The sequence below is a fragment of the Odocoileus virginianus genome, chromosome 18 (genome assembly GCF_023699985.2).
Source record: "Odocoileus virginianus isolate 20LAN1187 ecotype Illinois chromosome 18, Ovbor_1.2, whole genome shotgun sequence".
NCBI classification, from domain to species: domain Eukaryota; kingdom Metazoa; phylum Chordata; class Mammalia; order Artiodactyla; family Cervidae; genus Odocoileus; species Odocoileus virginianus.
Window position 1 is genome coordinate 42,715,831 of NC_069691.1, and position 22,908 is coordinate 42,738,738.

Genomic DNA, 22,908 nt, shown 5'->3' on the forward strand with positions numbered 1-22,908 from the left:
CATTTCATATAAATGAAATCATTTCTTTCATTTAGTATAATGAAAAAAATTATAACTAATTTCTTTCATTCAGTATAATGTTTTCAAGGTTTATCCATGTCTCAGCATGTGCCAATACTTAATTTTATTCTTTTTGATCATCAATTAATATTCCATTCTGCAGCTATGCCACATTTAGTTTATGAACATTTGGCTTCTTCCCACCTTTCCAACTATTTTGAATAATGCTGCTATAAACATTCATAGACAAAATTTTTGTGGAACATGCGCTTTCAGTTCCCTTAGGTAGTACCTAGCAATGGGAATCCTGAGTCAATTGGTAACTCTATGCTTATTATCATGAGGAAAAGCAAAATCGTTTTTCAAAGCATTTCACTTAACATCACCAGCAATATATGGATGGCTATTCTGTTTCCTCAGCATCCTTAACAACATTTATTATTAACTCTCAATTTTATTTAGCCTTCCAAGAGGGGATAAAGTGGTATCTCATTTTTGTTTTGATTTTCACTTCCATAATGATTACTGATGTTGAATAATCTTTATGTGCCTATTGGCCATTTGTGCCCCTTCTTTAGAGAAATAACTATTCATATAGTTTGTCTAGTCTTTGATGGCTTATTTGTCATTTTAGATAGAAAAAGCTAGACATTGGAGATACAATATATGGCTGACCCTTGAACAACATGGGTTTGAACTACATTGGTCAACTTATACACAAAATTTTTTCAGTAAATACTACTAAAATATCACATGATCAACTGTTGGTTGAATTTGTGGATGTAGAAATGAAGGTTCAGAGAACTGTATATGATGTAATGCTCAGATTTCATTGTTCAAGGGTCAACTGTACATACTGCAGAAGACTCATATTCACAGTGTATAACATTCTTACCAACCTATATATATATCAAGTGCTTCAGTAGAGAGCTATAGCTAACTCAAACTATTCAGCTGATAGCTAAATAGAGAAAAAAATGCCAACTACTACAACAGATACTTAGTAAAGGTGAAAATTCTAATTCTTAATAAACTAAGAAAAAATAATCAAATATATTCCTCAAAGGAAAATAAAAATTAGAGCCGCAATGAGACACCAATACACAGTGAGGTACTAATACACATTCATGAGAATGGCTAACAAAAAGGTGTAAAATACCTAAAGTTTTTAAAATTTTCTGTTGAAACACAGTTGATCTACAATGTTTCATGTGCACAGCAAACTAATTTGGTTTATATGTAGATATACAAAACTATAACTGATATATGCATATTTTTTCAGATTCCTTTCCATTATAGATTATCACTAGATGTTGAATATAATCCCCTGTGTTTTACCTAGTATATTTGAAGATGAAGTTTGAACTCTCTTGTACTGCCACTGCAACCATTTTGGAAAATTGGCATATTTCCAAAATGGAATGCCTAATGATCTAAGCATTCCACTCAAGTAAATATATGCCCAATAGAAATAGGGGCAAATTTCTCCTCCGAAAATATAAGTTTTCACAGTAGAATTATTAGAAATATCCAAGAACTGTAAATAACCCAAGAATGTCCATCAACAGTAAATTAAATGTGGCATATTTGTCCAACAATATACTACTCAGAAATTAAATAAATTTCAACTTCACACAGAAATACTGACAAATCTCACAAATTTTCAGCAGAAAGAGCCAGAAACAAAACAATACATTCTTCATAAACATATATTATAGGTTGACATAGTTTCAAAAGTCATACTAGTAATTATCTTGCAAGGTGTTGGAGATATGGCTGTGTTTACTTTCTAAAAATCCACTAAGCTGGGCTTTTCTGATTTGATTTGTGCATTTTATGTAGGTATATATGCATATGTGCATGTATATATACATATATTTTACTTTGTAAAATATTTGCCCCCTCTTACTTTTTAATAATTTTTCTTCAAATGCATCCTCTCTATCCTATTTTAAAATATAAATATTCTGAAGACATGATCCTTCCCCTTCTGCTCTTCAATATTGAAATTAGAGCCAAGAATGACTACTAGGGAGTTATTTTGGTGTAAAAGGCATAACCAGATATGGTTCAAGACCAAGGGAGGTAGCAGGGGACTTTTAAAGGAAAACAATCATGAAAGAAAACAAAATTACACTAAAATACAATGAAATCAGTAAAGGATAAAGGAAGAAACTAAATCAAAACAAAGTGTCTCCACTACAAAACCCCTAATGAATTAACACAAATTGCATTGAACACACAATAAACTCAGGCATGGGTGAATGCCTATAAACTTCTACAATATTCAGAAGCTCTGTGTAAATAGTTGATATGGAAGAAATTTTCATCAGGTTCACTCATGATTCTTGGGTATGTTTCATAAAATGCACTTACTGTTAAAGGTTTACTAACTGAAAAGAATACTAATGGAGTCAGGAACAAACACATCAAGGTTCCATCTTTGGGACTCTGTGGGCGAAGGCGAGGGTGGGATGTTCTGAGAGAATAGCACTGAAACAAGTATACTATCAAGGGTGAAACAGATCACCAGCCCAGGTTGGATGCATGAGACAAGTGCTCAGGGCTGGTGCACTGGGAAGACCCAGAGGGATGGGATGGGGAGGGAGGTGGGAGGAGGGATCGGGATGGGGAACACATGTAAATCCATGGCTGATTCATGTCAATGTGTGGCAAAAAACACTACAATATTGTAAAGCAATTAGCCTCCAACTAATAAAAATAAATGAAAAAAAAAAGAAAATAACATAAGTCAAAAAAATAAAAAGTTTTTTTGAGAATATATGTGACTCTAAGCATCAAAACGGTATCTGTGTTAAAGTGTTACTGTATTATACGTGAAGTTCTTCCTAACCATTTGTGATTACAGAGATTATATATTTCAGTTAAGTTCAGTCACTCAGTCATGTCTGATTCTTTGTGACCCCATGGACTGCAGTGTGCCAGGCTTCCCTGTCCATCACCAACTCCTGGAACTTGCTCAAACTCATATCCATCGAGTCAGTGATATCATCTAACCATCTCATCCTCTGTCATCCCCTTCTCCTCCTGCCTTCAATCTTTCCCAGCATTAAGGTCTTTTCCAATGAGTCAGTCCTTTGCATCAGGTAGCCAAAGTATTGGAGCTCCAGCTTCAGCCTCAGTGCTTCCAATGAATATTCACGACTGACTTCCTTTAGGATTGACTGGTTGGATCTCCTTGCAGTCTAAGGGACTCTCAAGGATTATATATTTAGATATTGGCTACCATAAAGCAAGGAGAATGTACCACTAAAGTGGCTCTTTCAACAATGATCTATTTTATCATGCACTTACATATCTATCCTACAAAACAGGACAGTAGAATTAAGGCTAACAGACAGAGGAAGATTGCATAGGAGACACATCCCAATCATCTTTTATTGCTGAACTCTGCTCTGTCTGATTTGATTTTTAGCAAAGAATGTTTTGTAGTCTCAATGATGCACTTAGATGTTTGAAGCAAATGACATTAGTTACACTACTTAAAACTGCAATGCAACCTCAGAACAGTGTTATTTCAAGAGCCATCTTTTTTTATATACAAATGCACAAAGGTTCATCAGATTCCTTCACCTCTCTCATCATTTTGCTTTTTGTTTTGTTAAGGAAGCCATGTGTCATAATCACCAGAATGGCCATGGAGGTTTCACATATTGCAGATAATGAGGCAATTATGAAATTCATTTAGGGTTTCTGAAAAGGGTAAACAACAATATATTTACAAAACACCAGATGGCAAATGGATATCATGTTTATTTTATATTTTCAAGCTAAAATCTTCTGTGTAATATGCATTCCACTCATCAAGGTGGTTTTGGAAAAAAAAAAATCACAGTACACTTGTTTTTAAAGGTACCTCTGTCAGATTTTGTAGAAATTTTTTTTTTTTTTTTTTTACTTTACAAAATCTGAAAGAGACACATGCACCCCAATGTTCATTGCAGCACTGTTTATAATAGCCAGGACATGGAAGCAACCCAGATGCCCATCAGCAGACGAATGGATGAGGAAGCTGTGGTACTTATACACCATGGAATATTACTCAGCCATTAAAAAGAATTCATTTGAATCAGTTCTAATGAGATGGATGAAACTGGAGCCCATTATACAGAGCGAAGTAAGCCAGAAAGATAAAGACCATTACAGTATACTAACACATATATATGGACTTTAGAAAGATGGTAACGATAACCCTATATGCAAAACAGAAAAAGAGACTCAGATGTATGGAACAGACTTGTGGACTTGAACACATTCATATAGTCACCATTTGGATCAATAAATAGTTCATTATACACAGGGAAAAAAAAAAAAAAAAAAATAAAGGTACCTCTGCAATTTCTGAAAAAGCATGTAGCCTTATCTTTAGAATACATCAAAGATATTTAAGCAAATATATGTAAGCTGTAATATGTAATATTATTTGGTAATAATATATTCAACAGATATTTTAGCAAATCTTTCATATGTACCTACTGGCACATTTAGTCTCCAATTATGGGTACTATTGTTTTTCATAGTAAGGATCAGGAATAAATATACTTGTAAGGTCACTCTGTGCTCAACAAAGGGCTTGGTTCTTGTTCCACCAGAGACATTTCATTATGTCTCCTAGGTCCATGGTCTCTGATATTTTTGACACCAGAAACTGGTTTCACAGAAGGCAAGTTTTCCATGAACCAGAGGCGAGGGGATAGTTTTGGAATGATTCAAGCACATTACATTTATTGCTCACTTTATTTCTATTATTATTATTACATCAGCTCCAACCGAGATCATCAGGCATTAGATCCTGGAGGCTGGGGACCCAGTGTCTTCCTAGGCTGGGCTTTTCAAAAATTGTTTAAGAATAGCCTTAACAAATGTTGCTGGGATAATGGAATATCCACATGCAGAAGAATGAAGCTGGACCCCTACTTGACACAATACAATACAATTTTGCCTCCAAATGGATAACAGATGCAAACATAGGAGTTAAATCTATAAAACTCTCTAAAGAAACTGAAAAGAAAACTCATAGAATGAAAGAAAATATTTTCAATAAACTAACAAGGGACTTTTATCCAGAATACATAAAGAAATCTTAAAACTCAATGATAAAAGATAAATAACTCCCTTTAAAATGATCAAAAGATCTGAATAAACATTTTTAAAGAATATATACGAATGGGCAACAGGAATATGAAACTATGTTCATCATCATTAAATATTAGCTGAATTAACCACAAGAGGGAAGGGATATATACATGTATATCCCACATATGTGGGATATGTGTGTGTGTGTATATATGGTTAATATATGTGTTGTATATATGGTAAATATATATGTGGTTAATATATAGGTCTTCAATATATATGTGTGGTTTACATACATATATGCATGCATACACACACACACACACACATATATATATGTGTGTGTGTGTGTGTGTGTGTGTGTGTGTGTGTGTATACCTTCCCTCTTTTGGTTAACTACTGCTGCTGTTGCTAAGTCGCTTCAGTTGTGTCCGACTCTGTGAGACCACATAGAAGGCAGCCCACCAGGCTCCCCCATCCCTGGGATTCTCCAGGTGGGAACACTGGAGTGGGTTGCCATTTCCTTCTCCAATGCATGAAAGTGAAAAGTGAAAGTGAAGTTGCTTAGTCATGTCCGACTGTTAGCGACCCCATGGACTGCAGCCCACCTGGCTCCTCCATCCATGGGATTTTCCAGGCAAGAGTACTGGAGTGGGGTGCCATTGCCTTCTTCGTGGTTAACTACTACATATATATAAAACTATACACACACACACACACACACACACACACACACACACACACACACATATATTTAAAGATAACACAACATTGGAAAAAATTATCCTCCAATTAAAAACATAAATTAATTTTAAAAAAGAAACTGAGGAACCACTTCACACTAATTCAGTTCAGTTGCTCAGTTGGGTCCAACTCTTTGTGAACCCATGGACTGCAGCACACCAGGCTTCCCCATCCATCACAAACTCCCGGAGCCTACTCAAACTCGTATCCTTCGAGTCAGTGATGCCATCCAACCATCTCATCCTCTGTCATCCCCTTCTCCTGCCTTCAATCTTTCCCAGCATTAGGGTCTTTTCCAATGAGTCAGTTCTTCGCATCAGGTAGCCAAATGGAGCTTTAGCCTCAGCATCAGTCCTTCTGATGAATATTCAGGGTTGATTTCCTTTAGGATGGACTGGTTTGATCTCCTTGCAGTCCAAGGGACTCACAAGAGTCTTCTCCAACAAGACAGCTCGAAATCACCAATTCTTTGGCAGTCAGCTTTCTTTATGATCCAACTCTCACCTCCATACATGGCTACTGGAAAAACCATAGATACTGGTCCATAGTGGTCCATCTTTGACTAGATGGACCTTTGTTGGCAAAGTAACGTCTCTGATTTTTAGGATGGCTATAATTAAAAAGATAAAACAATGAATGTGCTATTGTAAAATGGTACAGCTAAATTAGAAAACTTTAGCAGTTGATCAAAATGCTAAACATAGGGATACAGTACCATCAAGGAGTGTACTTAGAAAACTGAAACACAGGTGTATACATATTCGTACATGAATGTCATAGCAACATTAGTCAGAATAACCAAAAACTGAAAACACTTATAAATGGCCATTGAGGGAAGAATGAAAAACAAAATATGGTATAGTCATAAAATGGGAAGTTAAAGATGAGTAAGGTTCTGACACAACATAGATGAACCTCAAAAAGATTATGTCAAATTAAAGAAGTGAGTCACAAAATCACAAATCATTCAATACATGTTAAAAGCTCAAAACCAACAAATTCATAGAGACTGAAAATGAATTAGTGGTCTTGAAGTGCCGGGGCAATGAGGGAAGGGGAAGTGACTGCTAATGGATATGGTGTTACTTTTGGGGGTGATAAAAATATTCTTAGATAGAGGTGTAGTGATGGCTGCACAACTCTGTTAATATACTAAAAGCCACTGACGTGCAGATTATAGAATAATTTTATAAAATGTGAATTATATCTTCAGAAAAACTGTTATTGGGCTTTCCAGGTGGTGCTAGTGCAAAGAACCTGCCTGCCAATGCAGGAGACAAAAGAGACACAGATTTGATCCCTGGGTCTGGAAGATCCCCTGGAGGAGGGCATGGCAACCCACTCTATACTATTCTTGCCTGAAGAATCCCATGGATAGAGGATCTTGTCAGGCTATAGTCCATGGAGTTGCAAAGAGTTGGACACAACTGAAGCAACAGCAAGTGTGCACACAAAGCTGTTATTAAGCAACAACAAAAAAGTCAGATTTATCAGTACCATCTTTCTAGATTCCATATATATGTGTTAATAGAAAATACATGTTTTTCTCTTTCTGCCTTATTTCCCTCTGTGTAATAGACTGTAGGTTCATCCACTTCATTAGGACTAACTCAAATGTGTTCCTTTTGATGGCTGAGTAATATTCCATTATATATAAAGAAGTGAGGGAGGGATGTATGGAGAGAGTAACATGGAAACATACATTATCATATGTAAAAAAAGATAGCCGATGGCAATTTGCTATATGACTCAGGGAAATCAAACCAGGGCTTGGTAACAACCTAGAGGGATGGGACGTGGAGGGAGGGGGAGGGATGTTCAAGTGGGATGGTACATGAGTAAACCTATAGCTAGTTCATGTTGAAGTTTGGTAGAAACCAACATAATACTGTAAAGCAATTATCCTTCAATTAAAAATAAATTTAAAAAAAAATCCAGAAATCAGTCTATATACTTCCATTGAATGGGTACACTAGAATATATTAAATTAAAAACAAGTGTATATAATAAGCAACAGTCACTCTAAAGGAGAAAAAAATGATATGATTACACATACATACTATTTTTTAATACAGGCATAAACCAAAGTTTTAATTTAAAAATAATGGTTACCTAGAGCAGAGAAAAGAACCAGTCTTGGGAGGACAGAGAAAGAAACTGACACTTCTAAATGTAATTTGTTTTGTAGATTTGACTTCAGAATCTTGTCAATGTCTTACATAGTTATCCAACAAAACTGAATTAAAAACAGCAGTCCCTAAATATAAACAAATGAACCTGTGTATTAAATTAAAGGCATAACCAGATAGAGTTACTCAATCATGTCAGCCTAAGAGTTTAAGATGCAGCTCCTAGGCGGTGTCAATGGTAAAGCACCCATCTGCCCATGCAGGAGGCCCAGGGGACCTGGGTTCGATCCCTGGGTTGGGAAGATCCCCTGGAGGAGGGTATGGCAACCCACTCTGGTATTCATGCTGGGGAATCCATGGACAGAGGAACCTGGTGAGCTCCAGTCCATGGGGTCACAAAGAGTCAGACATGACTGAAGTGACTTAGCACACGTGCACAATTTCATTATACCTCCCTAGGATATGTTTTAAGGATAAAAAATAATAAAAGAAAAAATAATAAAAGAAAAATATTCAACTCTTTATGGTAATTCTTTTGTTGGTGGTAATGGTGTTATTTTTACACTGGCACTGCTCTATTGTTTTCTGAGATAAATAATTACACTGAGTTCATTGAAAACTGGAATTTTTGGAGTTAAAATAAAGGAAAACACAGATAATACGATTATGGAGGTTAAATGAAATCTCTGTAGTTCTGAGTAGAGGTACTAATGTACTCGTGGTATATTTTATCAAACTAAAATTCTGCCTCTATTCCCTGGTGGCTCAGTGGTAAAGTATATACATGCAATGTAGGAGACCTGGGTTTGCACCCCCAGGTTGGGAAGATCCTTTGCAGAAGGAAATGGCAACTCACTCCAGTATTCCTGCCTGGAGAATTCCATGGACAGAGGAGCCTGGCAGGCTACAGTACATGGGATTGCCAAGTGTCAGACATGACTGAGCAACTAACACAGACACAGAATTCACCAACTAGAAAATTGCCAAGTTCCCATTGTTAAACTATTTTCAGTTGATCTCAAACTTCACTCTGACCAGATTATCTGGGTGACCAGTACATCGTCCACTGGTATTCAACAATGGTGATCATCCAAATATATACTGATATTCCTCTACACATGAGACAAAAAAATTAAATAAATATCAAATGCATCTGTAACTGCAGTTTCCTGCTTATTATGCTTATTGGTGAAGCAATGGTGTTACATGCAAGAGATGTAGAGGACTTCCTCTTGTTCCTACTTTTTAAAGACTGTTTACACTTGAGATGCCATTGCTTAGATGGCACTATTTCCCAGAAATGATAGCAAAAATACACTTAAGCTCAGTAGCCAATCATTGGCTTCCCTGATTTATCATTAAAAGAATATAAAAAAAATGTTTTTGTTCTATCTTACTTTGATTGCTTGAAATATTTAAAGAGATTTGATTTCTAAATAATCAATTCACAATTATTCACTCATGAGCTTGAATTCATTACTCTTTCATGTAAAAAGCAACAAAACATATTTTGCATAAAAACATTCTTAAAATGAGTTGATCTTCAGAGGTATTTCCGTAAGAGATGACAATTCTGAAAGAAATGTCAAAGAATTTCACTTTTTTTTTTGTTATTTTTAACTTGCTCTAAAATGAATTTGTTTGCAATTTAGAGATAATGCAAACTTTAAAGAGAATAATCGTAAGGAAGAAAACACTGTGTATTTAGCAATATTATGGCAAAAATGTAACTTGCTAATGTATATATGATTATATTTTATGCAGAAAAACCAAACATGCAGAAATTGATCAAGCATGCAGTTTATTTACTGAAGACTCTTCTTAAAGATTATTTGAATTTATTCATATGCAAGTGTTTTCTTAGATCCTAAAAAAAAAAAAAAAAACTGAATTTAAGTCTGGTTAATTTCTTTCTGTTGTTCAGTAGCTAAGTTGTGTCCAACTCTTTGTGATCCTATGGAAAACAGCACACCAGGTTCCTCTGTTCTCCAATGTCTCTCAGAGTTTGCTTAACTTCATGTCCATTGAGTAGGTGATGCTGTCTATTATCTAGTTGGTTAATTTCTAGTATATGGCATAAACCTGTTTATAATTAATTATTTAATCAAATTCAAGTATAAAAATCACATGTAAAGTGTAACTTTTCAACCATGCAACAGTGGGGAATTACAGACTTTTATTAATACATACTTTATCAAGAAACAATTAGCTTGAAAATACAGAAACATTGCCTTATAAACATTAGTAAGGCAGTTAACTACTGATTTAGTTTAGTGCAAGGTTTAAAGAAATTATTTTTTTTTGCAGTCTCTAAAACATAAATCTCTTGCTTTATCATTATTAATATAAAATATGGCTATACTTTTAATGTCTTAAAAATTTAAGTTTATGGTATAATGAGACATAACCTCTATTATTACATAAAGAAAATCTAGCTTCATGAAATATCATACATTTTATAGGATAATTATTTGCAATTCTCTATTTTGTCTACATAATTTCCCTATTTTATAGTTTTCAATCTGCAAATGTAAATTTTACTTACTATAACATCAAATGTGCTAGCATATTGTTTTCAATATTTTTTAATCACAGACATGCCTCATCTTGGTGGGGAGTGAAGTCTTCTCTGGAGGTAACAGCTCTTTTTCCCTCTATATCTTTGAACATTCTTAATTAAGAACAATTTGGAAGAAAAAAAGAGAGGTCAAAGTAGAGAACCAAAGAGAATAAATAAAACAGAAGAGAAGAAAGAGGAGGAAAGACAATTCTAATGACTAAGAATAAGAGCAGCCTCCTGTTTGTACGTGAAAGTTGATGAGTGATTAGGATTATGTGTGATTGGGATTATGTGTATTACCTCAAATGCAACACATAATTTCACTCAGTCCTAATGGCAACCACGTAATATAGGTGTTGCTCTTCCAATTTTATAAAGAGAAAGATAAGGATTAGAGGGTTTGAAGTATTTCTCTGAGTTAAAAGAGAGATTCATCTGTTTTCATGATATTTTATAAATATTTTGAGGCTTATACTATTTCCAATCTCCCCTTATGGTAGATGGTCTGATTATTTGGGGTGGGTGTTGAAGGGAATTTAGATTCTAAAATTAGTAAGTATAAAAATCACATGCACAAAAAAAAGTCAGCAATAATTTAATAACCTAGTACTTTCAGCAAGATAATCTTGACAGATAGAACCCTTTCTGTCATATCAACAGCATTAAAATAGGGATGGTGCCTTTTAGGAAATCTGCAACTTACATTAAAGATGTGATACTGATAAAAAACTGGTATGTCTACATGCTCTAAAATGTTTTCATGTGTACATCAAACTAAAAGGAAATAGAAAATTTTCCTAAACAATCTGAATAAAGTAGAATCACATATTATTGATGATTAAGATGGCAATTATTATGTCACCTTGGATTGATTTCCTTACTCTTTATTTGAAAAAAAGAAGGTTCAAAATGTATACCTCTTGGGCACATGAAAAGATGCTCAATATTGCAAATTATTAAAGAAAGGCAAATCAAAACTACAGTGAGATACCACCTCACAACAGTAAGAATGGCCATCATCAAGAAGTCAACAAAAGATATAGTGCAGAGGATGTGGCGAAGAGGAAATCCTACTACACTTTTGCAGGAAATATAAAATTTAGGAAGTCACTGTAGAAAACAGTATGGACATTATTTTAGAAACTAAAAATAGAGCTATCATATGACCCAACAGTCCCATTCCTGGGCACTTATCTAGAGAAAGCCATAATTTGAAAAGATGCATGCACCCCAGAGTTCACTGCAGCACTACTTACAGCAGCCAAGGCATGAAAGCAGCCCGGATCCCCACGGGCAGAAGAATGGATGGAGACGGTACATATACAAAATGAAATATTAGCCATTGAAAAGAATGAAATAATTTCATTTGCAGCAACATGGATAGACTTGGATATTATCATACTAAATGAAGTAAATCACAGAGAGAGACGAATACCATATGATATCGCTTATATCTGGAATCTAAAAAAAAATGAAACAAATGAACTTACTTCAAAAAGAGGAACAGACTCACAGATATAGAAACCAGATTTTTGGTTACCAAAGGGGAAAGTTCAGATGAGGGATACACTGGGAGCTTGGATCTGACATATATACACTGCTAGATTTAAAACAGATACGCATAAGGACCTACTGAATAGCACAGGGAAATCTATTTAATATTTTGTAATAACCTAGATGAAAAAATAATCTTAAAAAGGATAGATACATGTAAAAGTATAAATGAATCACTGTGTTGTACACCTGAAACTAAGATAACACTGTTAATCAACCAACTATACTCCAATAGAATTTTAAAAAATGTATACTTCTGGGAATATGGTGTTTAAAAACATACCTATTAAATGCATTGGATATCAGACATCATTAAATTCATATGGGTATCTTCAGATGGCCCCAAATACATAGCATATAGCATAAACCTATGCTAAAAATACGTAGTTTTGGTCTCTAGTATTTCCTCCTTTCTCCACTGAAACAAAATTATGGACACTGTCAGGAAATCATCATTTTCCATATTAACTATCTTCAGGCAATACTGCACATAAATGTTTTAACAAACAGACCTGTGACTCCTTTTAGTTTTCCAGCTAAATTGGGGAAACCAGGTGGTAAAGGATGTGGCAATTAAAAAAGCAAACCTCCTTCTGTGAACTGCTTCCTTTCAGGGGAATGTTCCCTCTCTGAGAATGTTTTTCCCTTATATTTAAATAGTGTGAGGGTGACATTTTGTAGCTCATTAATCACAGGTGACTATTTGCCAGTTTCCCCACAGGATGTCATTGAGGCTCTGTTTACATATAAAAAGCCTTAGTCTAAATCCATGCAAGTGATCAGAAGCAGGGCAAGAGGGTGTCAGCAGGTCTCCAGGGTTTTTTGTTTTTGCTTTAAAACTTAAATACCTTCGCATTCAAGTAGCAATAATGTTCCCAACACCTCACTCTTGATTAAAAATGTATATTCCCTGGGGCTCATGGTCAAGATTTTAGATCCTTCCATTTTCCCTTAGGCATTAGAGTCAACTTGAGAGACTCTTCCTGGAGAGTTCAAAGACATCATGCTGGAGGTCCTGTTTAAAGGAAAATAGTAAAAAGCATTTTGACACATTCATACAGTTCTTTCTCTGTTTCATCAGTCAGAAGATTTTTCTCCATAGCTTTCTTTTTCCAGAATCTTCTCTCACTTCAATGTACACTGTTATCTATCCAGTGTGAATATTATCATAGGAGGTGGCTCAGTGGTAACGAATCTGCCTGCCAATGCATCCTGCATTGACACAGGCTCAATCGCTGGGTAGGGAAAATGGCAATCCACTCCAGTACTCTTACCTGGAAAACCCCACGGACTGAGCAGCCTGGTGGGCTACGGTCCATAGCAGCTTCAAAGAGCTGGACACAACTTAGTGACTGAAAAATAACATATTATAGGTTAGGTGCTTTATGTTTCTTCCACATGATTTATATTACCTGTGCTGGATCTGGGGCTCGACCTCATAGAATGTTACAGTCTAGAGAAATATTTTATAGTTTTAAGGGAACATATTTACTTTCAGATTTAAAAAATGAGGCTAAGGAAAGTTAGGAATGATGTGTATGACTCAAGAGTACAAATATCAGCTACTATACTTCTTCCTAGATCACTGAGGTGAAAACCTTCCTAGGCTACTGCTGTGGTTCCTAGTTTTGCCACATTAACTAGTCATCTTGGATCCTCAAATTCAAGTTGCAAAGTATATTCTGGTCTGCATAAAGGTCCCCATGAGCACCTGGTTTACATGCCTACCATGAACAGAGAAGCTTAGTCTTAACATCTCTCAAAGCAGAGACATAAATGTTCTGAAATTTCTTTGGCTCCATAAAGGGTAGAGATGGAACTCTACCAAACTACCTAGAACCTGTGGCTCTTAACCCTGGAAGTAATCACAGAATTGAGACAAGCAAAAATCATAGCCATGTTCTGCACCCAAAGCAGTTTTATTCTATGCTAGTTCTACGCCTGGTCAGGGGCTGTAATATGACAAGTTCCTCAAGGTCTTGTCTGTCTCAGCAATTCTACATCTCTTCCAAATCATTTCTATTATAAATGGTTTAGAAAATGAAACTAAGAAGGTGTCTAAGATATATGGTGAATATATTCATGAGGTGGACAATACCACTATTAATGATAATAAATATTTATGAAAGCAGCTATGTGTCACTGTTCTAAATGCTTCTCATATATTGCTATTATTCAGTCACTAAGTCATGTCTGACTCTTTGCGACCCTCTGCACACAGCACGTAGGACTTCCCTTTCCCTCATTATCTACTGGAGTTTGCCCAAGTTCATGTCTCATGTATTAGTTACTTTAATAATTAAGATACCTATGAATTTTGCCTATTATCTTTTTTAATACTCCAAACAATCCCAGAATTATACCCACTATAAGATGAGAGGAGTCAACTTTTAAGGGCACACAGCTAGTATGTAACATGTTGATTTCCCACTATTGGTCTCTCTGACCCCAGCCTCTTTACCATCATCATTCGTGGTTGCTGTGGTTTGGTGGCTAAGTTGTCTTCAATTCTTTGTGATCCCATGAACTGCAGGACATCAGGCTTCCCCATCCTTCACTATCTCCTGGAGTGTGTTCAAATTCGTGCCCATTGAGTCAGTGATACTATCTAAAAATCACACCCTCTTATCACCTTCTCCTTTTGCTTTCAGTCTTTTCCAGCATCCAGGTCTTTTCCAAAGAGTTGGATCTTTGCATCAGGTGGTCAATATACTGGAGCTTCAGCTTCAGCATCAGTCCTTACAATGAATATTGATGGTTGATTTCCTTTAGGGTTGACAGGTTCTCCTTATAGTCCAAGAGACTCTCAAGTGTTTTCTCCAGCACCACAGCTCAAAAGCACCAATTCTTCAGTGCTCAGCCTCCTTTACGATCCAACTCTCATATCCATACATAATTATTAGAAAAAAACCATAGCTTTGACTATACCAATCTTTGTTGGCAAAGTAATGTCTCTGTTTTTTAATTCAATATGTTGTATAGGTTTGTTATTGCTTTCCTTCCAGTGAGCAAGTGTCTTTTAATATTATGGCAGGAGTCAGCATCCACATTGATTTTGGGGACCAAGAAAATAAAATCTGCCTGTTTCCTCTTTTTCTCCTTCAATTTTCCATAAATTGATGAGACCAGATGCCATGATCTTAATTTTTTGAATGTTGAGCTTTAAGCCAGCTTTTTCACTCTCCTTCTTCACCCTCATCAAGAGGCTCTTTAGTTCCTTTTTGGTTTCTGTCATTAGAGTGTTATAATCTGCATATCTGAGGTTGCTGAAATTTCTCCCAGCAATCTTGATTCCAGCTTGTGAGTCAACCAGTCCAGCATTTTGCATGATGTACCCTGCATAGGAGTTAAATAAGCAGGGTGACAATATACAGCCTTGATGAAATTCTTTCTCAAATTTGAGCCAGTCAGTTCTTCCATGTAAGGTTCTAACTGTTGCTTTTGACCAGCCCACAGGTGTCTCAGGAGACAAGTAAGGTGGTCTAGTATTCCTATCTCTCTAAGAATATTCCCTAGTTTGTTGTAATCCACACAAAGGCTTTGAAGTAGACACTTTTTCTGGAATCCACTTGCTTTCACTATGATCCAATGAATGTTGGCAATTTGATTTCTGGTTTCTCTGCCTTTTTAAACCCAGCTTGTACGTGTAGAAGTTATCAGTTCACATACTGTTGAAGCCTAGCTTGAAGTATTTTGAATACAACCTTACTAGCATGTGAAATGAACACAACTGTCTGATAATTTGAACATTCTTTGGCACTGTCTTTAGGAGTGGAATGAAAACGGACCTTTTCCAGTCTTGTGGCCATGGCTGAGTTTTCCAAATATGCTGACATATTGAGTGCAGTACTTTAACATCATTTGCCCTCATTCACAAAATTTACTGAACACATACTTGTTAAGCATCTGCTCTCCTAATGAGGGAATGAAACACCTGTTGCAAGGGCCTCAGTAGCTTCTAGATATATGTAAATTATCCTTCTAAGGGTACATGGGTTGAGTCAAATACTTTAGTTACCCTGATAAAATTAGAAGAGACAAACAGGTATTGGACATGAGAGGAATGCCCCCGAAAAGAGCTAGTAACCACCAAATGAAATGACTGAATTACATTAAGAGACATCCATATTTAAATATATGTGGAATATTGCAATTTGCATACATGTTCAGTCACTCTTTCATGCCCTACTCTTTGCAACACCATGGATTGCAACCCATCTGGCTCCTCTGTTCATGGAATTTTCCAGGCAAGAATACTGGGGTGGGTTGCCACTTCCTATCTTTATATGGGATCTTTATATTGTAATTTAACCTATGGTAAAACACATTTCACAGTCAAAAAGAGTATTTTATTATTGGATTTTGCTGGACCTTTTCTTTAAAGTAGAGTAAAATGAACAGTAAATGTTAGAATCTAATTACAAAATGGTGTCTTTTTCCAGAAGGAACAAAGGAATTTGCAGGGAGTAATTTCCTATGATTGGCTATAATAAAAGGCAGGGAGGATAATTAGAACACTATGTGACTTCAGGACGATATATATCTGGAGAATACCATTTTATATCAAAAATATATTATGTTTTTCATCCATCATTATAAGGCACATGCTATATAATATTTTTATATTTAGAATAGCAAATGCAATCTCTTCATTAATTTATTTTTAATCATATGTTTGACAAGGTAGAATAAGTACTTTGAAACTGATATTAAAAAAGCATACTGACTTTTAGCTGGCATTTGTCTATATATTTAATGTTTACATTTTGCCCATTAGAGATGTGCATAAAATCAACCTGAGAAGAGGAAAATTAACAATTAGGCAGTCTTTACATAACACAGTGAGAATTCTATTAACATAAATTAAAGTCCGAATTATATACTGACCTAGAATTTTTGGCATTAATTTTATATATTCACTCATTCAACATATTTTTATGGGCGATCTCCAATGATCAGGCATTTTATTAAGGTGAGCAGAGACAGGTACCTATCCACAGAGTGTCCAGCCTATACAAATATAAAACATTAGACTAATTTTCTTTCCTTAACAATATATATGCTTGTCTGTGTATGCATATGTAAGTATTAGTACTTTTAATTTGTTTTATGTTTGTAGTGGATGTTTTAAGCTGAAACTGCAATCAAACCTTGGTTGACAGAGAACTATTCTTTCTTCACCTCTAGTGCAGTGTGCATTTGCATAAGTTGATGTATAAAGGGTTTTAGTTTCCTAACTAAGGTAAAATAGAAGACAGTTCCAAATACCTTGAGCTAGAGTATAAGGTGAGAGATGAGCCTGGACAGATACAGATGAGAAATATCTTGAATAACCATATGAAAGCAAGTAAACCATGGTGAGGACTGCAAGGAGATCCAACCAGTCCATCCTAAAGGAGATCAGTCCTGGGTGTCCATTGGAAGGACTGATGTTGAAGCTAAAACCCCAATACTTTGGCCACCTGATGCAAAGAGCTGACTCATTGGAAAAGACCCTGATGCTGGGAAAGATTGAGGGCAGGAGGAGAAGGGGATGACAGAGGATGAGATGGTTGGATGGCATCACCAACTCAATGGACATGAGTTTGGGTAGGTTCCAGGAGTTGGTGGTGGACAGAGAGGCCTGGCATGCTGCAGTTCATGGGGTCGCAAAGAGTCGGACATGACTGAGTGACTTAACTGAACTGAACTCAACCCTTGGTGAACAGGTGAGACTTGATCTGAAAGCAATAGTGAACTACCTGGATTTTTAATGGGGGATTTTCTCTATTAGAGTTGAATTTTTAGAAAGACTATACTGCAGATTAAGCATACAATAGAAAAAAAAAAGTCTTTGAGACATGGAAAGGCAGCTTTAGAAAAATCTTTTGAGGCAATGGGGAAACCCAAATATTTACAACACCTAGTAATAGACATCTTTGGATACACAACCTTATATTCAAAAAATGCTAAACTACTTAATATATCTCTACTTTCTAATGGTTTACAACAGCATACTCAATGAATTAATTTTTGTTATTATAGAAAAAAATGTTCATATAAGCACATTTTCCTGGTTTTGTAGATGGTCTTATAGGTCATCTTAGAATTGCTCAACTTCAGTTTCTTCAGCAGTAGAGATTGGGGCATAGACTTGGATTACTGTGATACTGAATGGTTTGCCTTGGAAACAGAGACCATCCTGTCATTTTGAGACTGCACCCAAGTACTGCATTTTGGACTCTGTTGTTGACTATGAGGGCTATTCCAATTCTTGAAAGGAACTGTTGCCAACAGTAGTAGATATAATAGTCATCCAAATTAAACTCGCCCATTCCAGTCCAGTTTAGTTCACTGATTCCTAAAATATCAGTGTTAACTCTGGCCATTTGCCATCTCCTGCTTGACCACTTCCAATTTACCTTGCTTCATGGACCTAACATTTCATGTTCCTATGCAATACTGTTCTTTACAGCATCGGACTTTACTTTCATCACCAGTCACATCCACAGCTGGGTGTTGTTTTCGCTTTGGCTCTGTCTCTTCATTCTTCCTGGAGTTTCTTCTCCAGTAGTGTATTCGGCACCTACTGACCTAGGGAATTCATCTTTAGGTGTCATATATTTTGCCTTTTCATACTGTTCATGGGGTTCTCAAGGTAAGAATCCTGAAGTGGTTTGCCATTCCCTTTTTCAGTGAACCACATGTTGTCAGAAGAGTTTTGCCAAGAGAACTCACTGGTCATAGCAAACACCCTCTTCCAACAACAAAAGAGATGACTCAACACATGGACATTAACAGATGGTCAATTCCAAAATCAGATTGATTATATTCCTTGTAGCCTAATATGGAGAAGTTCTACACAGTCAGCAAAACAAAAAAAAAAAAAGACTGGGTGCTGACTGTAGCTCAGATCAAGAAGTCCTTATTGCAAAATCCAGACTTAAATTGAAGAAAGTATGGAAAACCACTAGACCATTTGGGTATGACCTAAGTCAAATCCATTATGATTATATAGTAGAAGTGACAAACAAATTCAAATGATTAGAGCTGACAAAGTGTCTAAAGAACTATGGATGGAGGTTCATGATATGGTACAAGAGGCAGTGATCAAGACCATCTGCAAGAAAAATAAATACAAAAAGGCAAAATTACTGTCTGAGGAAGCTTTACAAATACCTGAGAAAAGAAGATAGGCCAAAGGCAAAGGAGAAAAGGAAAGATATGCCTATCTGAATGCAGAGTTCCAAAGAATAGCAAGGAGAGATAAGAAAGCTTTCCACAATGGTCAATGCAAATAAAAAGGGAAAACAATTGAATGGGAAGAACTAGAGATCTCTTTAAGAAAATTAGAGATACCAAGGGAACATTTCATGCAAAGATGGGCACAATAAAGGACAGAAATGGGATGGACCTAATAGAAGTAGAAGATACTAAGAAAAGGTGGCAAGAACATACAGAAGAACTATACAAAAAAGATCTTCATGGCCCACATAACCACGATGGTGTGATCACTCACCTAGAGCCAGACATCCAGGAGTCTGAGGTGTGCTTTAGGAAGCATCACAATGAACAAAGCTAGTGGAGGTGATGGAATTCCAGTTGAGCTATTTCAAGTCCTAAAAGATGATGCTGTGAAAGTACTGCACTCAATATGCTAGCAAATTTGGAAAACACAGCAGTGGCCACAGGACTGGAAAAGGTCAGTTTTCATTCCAATCTCAAAGAAAGGCAATGCCAAACAAAGTTCAAACTACCACACAATTGCACTCATCTCACGTGCTAGTAAAGTAATGCTCAAAATTCTCCAAGCCTGGCTACAATACTACATGAATCTAGAACTTCCAGATGTTCAAGGTGGATTTAGAAAAGGCATATGAACCAGAGATCAAATTGCCAACATCCATTGGATCACAGAAGAAGCAAGAGAATTCCAGAAAAACATCTATTTCTCCTTTATTGACTATGCCAAAGCCTTTGACTGTGTGGATCACAGAAAACTGTGGAAAATTCTTCAAGAAATGGGAATGCCCAACCACCTGACCTGCCTCCTGAGAAATCTGTATGCAGGTCAAGAAGCAACAGTTAGAACTGGACACGGAACAACGGACTGGTTCCAAATGGGGAAAGGAGTACGTCAAGGCTGTATATTGTCACCCTGCTCATTTAACTTATATGCAGAGTACATCATAATAAACAGTGGGCTGAAGGAAGCACAAACTGGAATCAAGATGGCTGGGAGAAATATCAATAACCTCAGATATGCAGATGACACCACCCTTATGGCAGAGTGTGAAGAGGAACTAAAGAGCTTCTTGATGAAATTGAAAGAGTAGAGTGAAAAAGTTGGCTTAAAACTCAACATTCAAAAAACTAATATCACGACATCCGGTCCCATCACTTCATGGCAAATAGATGGGGAAGAAAGGAAACAGTGAGGTTTGATATTTTCTTGGACTCCAAAATCACTGCAGATGGTGACTGCAGCCATGAAATTAAAAATTGTTTGCTCTTTGGAAGAAAAGTTATGACCAATCTAGACAGCATATTTAAAAGCAGGGACATTACTTTGCCAACAAAGTTCTGTCTAGTCAAAGCTACGATTTTTCCAGTTGTCATGTATGGATGTGAGAGTTGGACCATAAAGAAAGCTGAATGCCAAAGAATTGATGCTTTTGAACCGTGGTGCTGGAGAAGACATTTGAGAGTCCCCCAGACTGCAAGGAGATAAAAATCAGGCCTGAATATTCATTGGAAGGACTGATGATAAAGCTGAAGCTCCAATACTTTATCCACCTGATGCAAAGAACTGACTCATCGAAAAGACCCTGATGCTGGGAAAGATTGAAGGCAGCAGGAGAAGGGAATGACAGAAGATGAGATGGTTGGATGGCATCACTGAATCAATGGACGTCAGTTTGAGTAATCTCTGGCTGTGGGTGATGGACAGGGAGGCCTGTCATGCTGCAGTCCATGGGGTCACAAAGAGTTGGACATGACTGAGCGACTGAACTGAAGTGATGGTTTTGTAGGTTCTTTAATGGCTGGGTTCTTTTTACTATTAGATAGAGACATTGATTCAGAGATCTGCATACTTATAACACCATCATTGCTTGATTACTTTCAAATGGTTTTTTCAACTAAGATTTACTTTGTTGTAACTGCAACATCTTAGAGTAGATTCTTACGTTTGAGGTATACCTGATTATCAGTAGAGTTGGAGTGATATTGAAATAACATTTTTTGCAACCAGATCATTGATTGGATATTATCCCATTTGTTCAAGCCACACTACTTCACAACAGATAAAACAGAATGCCAAGCAACATTTTTAATAGTTTACTTTTTCATATCAAATATATTATTATTAAAACTGCACCCCCAGTCTTCTGAAGGTTCACTCTATTAATTAACATTTAGATAAGAGTGTCACTTATGCTGGAACGATTATGAGCTATATCTTAAAATGAATTAATAACATGGTTTTCGTTTTCCTTGTTTAAGCATCATAAAAGTTCTGCTACTTCTATCTGATTATACAAAAGAGCACAATGACCTACATTTAAAGAACTTTCTCTGTTCTAAGGATTGCAGCCTTCAATGATACAATTCAGCAAGTTCTACATGACACTTTATAAGATATGTCACAGCCAATATATCATACTGAAGATTTTTCATGGTTATTATTAAATCGCCTAAAACCATTGACTCATGCTGTCCTTGATGCAATAAACTTCTTGTTCCTTAAAAATTCGCTACATGTGCGCAGTAAAACAGAATTATGCTTGCAACTTACATTTCAATCTTTAAGACAGAAAAGCATTTTTCCTACAAGTTCAGTGCATCTGTTTATTATTCAACTCCTCTCTTCCAAAGCTCAAAAAAAAAAAAAGAAAAGAAAAGAAAAGAAAACCAGTAGGTAAAAATGTAAAGTTGATCATTTTCTCTAACTTGTCTATAAAAATTTTTAGTCATAGTATAAATATGTGCTATTATTTTCATAGGAAATGAATTGGAAGGAAACAAACCTTGGGGTAACTCAGCAAAGCTTGGAGTAACCTAACCCCAAAACAAACTAAAAAAAAAAAAAAATCTTGCCTGTCCTAAATATTTAATTACTGCCCATGAGAAATACTTCTGAGGAAACAAGAAATGGACAAAGCATGAGGTAGAGTTACTTGTTTTGCTAGTGGCCTTAAGAAGAGACTAGTCCTATAGATTTGAATATCAGAAAAAGAGAGAGCTTATTTTTCAAGCAGTAGCAGTCACATCTTCTAATCCCTAAATTCATTTTTAACACATATGTGTTAGGTATCTAAAATATTGGTCATCTATTAGTTTATCCAAATTGTTTCGACCTTATGGCTTCTCCATGCAACCCAGAGTTTTAAATATCCCTTAACAAGGATCCTCACATGTGTAGAAATGGCAAAATTCGATTTTTCCTATCTGTTTCCAATTCTGGCTCTGACATTATGTAATAGAGCCTACTTAAACTTTGAGCCTTAGATTTCTCAGGTATGTGAAAATGGTTTTTGCTGAATAATATTAGATAGCATCAGGAAAATATGTATGAGCATAAAGTATATGGATCTAATAACAATTACACTGTCAACAATTCACCTTCCCACTGATTTCTAGTGTACAATAAACAAAATGAATCACTGCTTAATTTTACAACCCTGGAGCTCCACTGATTCTTCCTAATGAGTTTTAAAAAATATTTAACAAGTTGATTGATAATGTGAATGAATATTACAAGGGAATGACGTTATATTTAAAAATAAAAAGTTTTCACCATCGCAAATGAAGACTAATCAAAAATGGAAATAAGTCATTCTTGCA

General features: G+C 35.9%; 1 long non-coding RNA gene across 2 annotated transcripts in view; it reads right to left on the minus strand.

Moving 5' to 3' along the window:
• Positions 1-4,361: 4,361 nt before the first annotated feature.
• The window catches only part of LOC139039436 (uncharacterized), a 561,922-nt gene continuing 543,375 nt past the window's right edge, over positions 4,362-22,908 (minus strand). For both annotated transcript variants that reach the window (XR_011492700.1, XR_011492699.1), the window contains exon 6: positions 4,362-6,451. This is a non-coding gene — a long non-coding RNA (uncharacterized lncRNA). The remainder of the gene's footprint in view (positions 6,452-22,908) is intronic.